The sequence below is a fragment of the Oncorhynchus nerka genome, unplaced genomic scaffold (assembly GCF_034236695.1).
Source record: "Oncorhynchus nerka isolate Pitt River unplaced genomic scaffold, Oner_Uvic_2.0 unplaced_scaffold_4915, whole genome shotgun sequence".
Lineage (NCBI taxonomy): Eukaryota > Metazoa > Chordata > Actinopteri > Salmoniformes > Salmonidae > Oncorhynchus > Oncorhynchus nerka.
The window spans coordinates 11194-13839 of record NW_027036391.1 but is presented as its reverse complement, the minus strand read 5'-3'; the positions used below and the strand labels follow the sequence as shown (position 1 = coordinate 13839).

The 2646-nt window shown below is 39.8% G+C and overlaps 1 long non-coding RNA gene across 1 annotated transcript; it reads right to left on the bottom strand.

The window, feature by feature from the left end:
• Positions 1 to 1591: 1591 nt before the first annotated feature.
• LOC135566448 (uncharacterized) lies at positions 1592 to 2135 on the bottom strand. Its single transcript, XR_010462089.1, has 3 exons — positions 2031 to 2135; positions 1777 to 1845; positions 1592 to 1649 (listed from the first exon to the last, which is right to left on the bottom strand). It is a non-coding gene; the product is annotated as an uncharacterized LOC135566448 (long non-coding RNA).
• Between the last annotated feature and the right edge of the window lie 511 nt (positions 2136 to 2646).

Below are 2646 nucleotides of genomic sequence, written 5' to 3'. Positions count from 1 at the left end.
GATAACTCACTAAGTGAAGGATGGTCACTATAGACTAGAAACAGTAGGAGACAACAGGACAACATTGATAACTCACTAAGTGAAGGATGGACCACTATAGACTAGAAACAGTAGGAGACAACAGGACAATATTGATAACTCACTAAGGAAGGATGGTCCTATAGACTAGAAACAGTAGAGACAACAGGACAATATTGATAACTCACTAAGTGAAGGATGGTCCTCTAGACTAGAAACAGGAGACAACAGGACAATATTGATAACTCACTAAGTGAAGGATGGTCCACTATAGACTAGAAACAATAGGAGACAACAGGACAATATTGACAACTCACTAAGTGAAGGATGGACCACTATAGACTAGAAACAATAGGAGACAACAGGACAATATTGACAACTCACTAAGTGAAGGATGGACCACTATAGACTAGAAACAGTAGGAGACAACAGGACAATATTGATAACTCACTAAGTGAAGGATGGTCCACTATAGACTAGAAACAGTAGGAGACAACAGGACAATATTGATAACTCACTAAGTGAAGGATGGTCCACTATAGACTAGAAACAGTAGGAGACAACAGGACAATATTGATAACTCACTAAGTGAAGATGGTCACTAGACTAGAAACAGTAGGAGACAACAGGACAATATTGATAACTCACTAAGTGAAGGATGGTCCACTATAGACTAGAAACAGTAGGAGACAACAGGACAATATCTATAACTCACTAAGTGAAGGATGGTCCACTATAGACTAGAAACAGTAGGAGACAACAGGACAATATTGATAACTCACTAAGTGAAGGATGGTCCACTATAGACTAGAAACAGTAGGAGACAACAGGACAATATTGATAACTCACTAAGTGAAGGATGGTCCACTATAGACTAGAAACAGTAGGAGACAACAGGACAATATTGATAACTCACTAAGTGAAGGATGGTTCACTATAGACTAGAAACAGTAGGAGACAACAGGACAATATTGATAACTCACTAAGTGAAGGATGGACCACTATAGACTAGAAACAGTAGGAGACAACAGGACAATATTGATAACTCACTAAGTGAAGGATGGTCCACTATAGACTAGAAACAGTAGGAGACAACAGGACAATATTGATAACTCACTAAGTGAAGGATGGTCCACTATAGACTAGAAACAGTAGGAGACAACAGGACAATATTGATAACTCACTAAGTGAAGGATGGTCCTATAGACTAGAAACAGTAGAGACAACAGGACAATATTGATAACTCACTAAGAAGGATGGTCCACTATAGACTAGAAACAGTAGGAGACAACAGGACAATATTGATAACTCACTAAGTGAAGGATGGTCCACTATAGACTAGAAACAGTAGAGACAACAGGACAATATTGATAACTCACTATGAAGGATGGTCACTATAGACTAGAAACAGTAGGAGACAACAGGACAATATTGATAACTCACTAAGTGAAGGATGGTCCACTATAGACTAGAAACAGTAGGAGACAACAGGACAATATTGATAACTCACTAAGTTTAGACTAGAAACAGGGAGAACTCCATAGAAACGGTAGGAAGGACAATTGATAACTCACTGCTGTGTCTCCTCCTGACTGGGAGGATGGAACCTGTATCTGACGTCTCTCCATGTTCTAAAAATAATAGAACAACCATTTAGAATGAGAACATTTACCTCAGTGACACATGAAGGCACATAGACCTACTGAAGGGGAGTTCTGGGTTTCTACTGAAATGTTAAGTATCACATATCTCACTCACCAGTCATCTGGGCTGAGATCTCTCTTCTCAGTCTCTCTACCTCAGTCTTCACATCACATATCTGTTGAGCTGAAATAACAAAGGAGGACTAGGATCTGAATTCTGTGTTAAAGACTTTAGACAGAAATATGATGCAGAGGGAAAGTATGAAGTGATGGACAACAATATTCACAACTCAGTGGAGAGTCGACAAAAACCTGAGAATTGAGGAAAGTACAGAAGACTAAATGTATTAATGGTGTGAATAATCTCACCCAGTTCAGCATTTTCATTGTTGACATCCTCCATCTGTTTGTCTCTTTCCTTTAACTGGTTCTCTCTCTCCTCTAGTAGGTTGTCTTTCTCTTCTACTTCCTGTCTCCTCTTCTACTTCCTGTCTCCTCTTTAAGTTCTTTTAGTTCCTGTCTCTCTCTTTCCAGAGTTCATTTTCTTTTCCTTCAGTACTTTGTCTATCTCTTCCAGATGTTTGTCTCTCTCTTCCAGTAGTTTGTCCTCTCTCTTCCAGTCTGTCTAGATTGCTGTCCTCTAGTAGTTTTTCTCCTCCAGTTGTTTGTCTCTCTCTTCCAGTAGTCTGTCCTTCTCTCCCAGTCTGTGATTCCTGTCCTCTAGTTGAAGGTCTTTTCCTTTAGTAGTTTGTCTCTCTCTTCCAGTAGTTTGTCCTTCTCTTCCAGTAGTCTGTTTCTGTCCTCTAGTTGAAGGTTCCTTCCTCCAGTAGGACTTGAAGTTCTCTACTTGGCTGTTCTTGTCCTGCAGGTTCTTTCTCAGAGCCTCTAGTTGAATGTCTCTATCCTTTAGTTGCTTGTCTTTCTCTCCAGTTGGTTTGTCCTTCTCTTTCCAGTTTGTCCTTCTGTTCCATTATCTGGTTCTTCT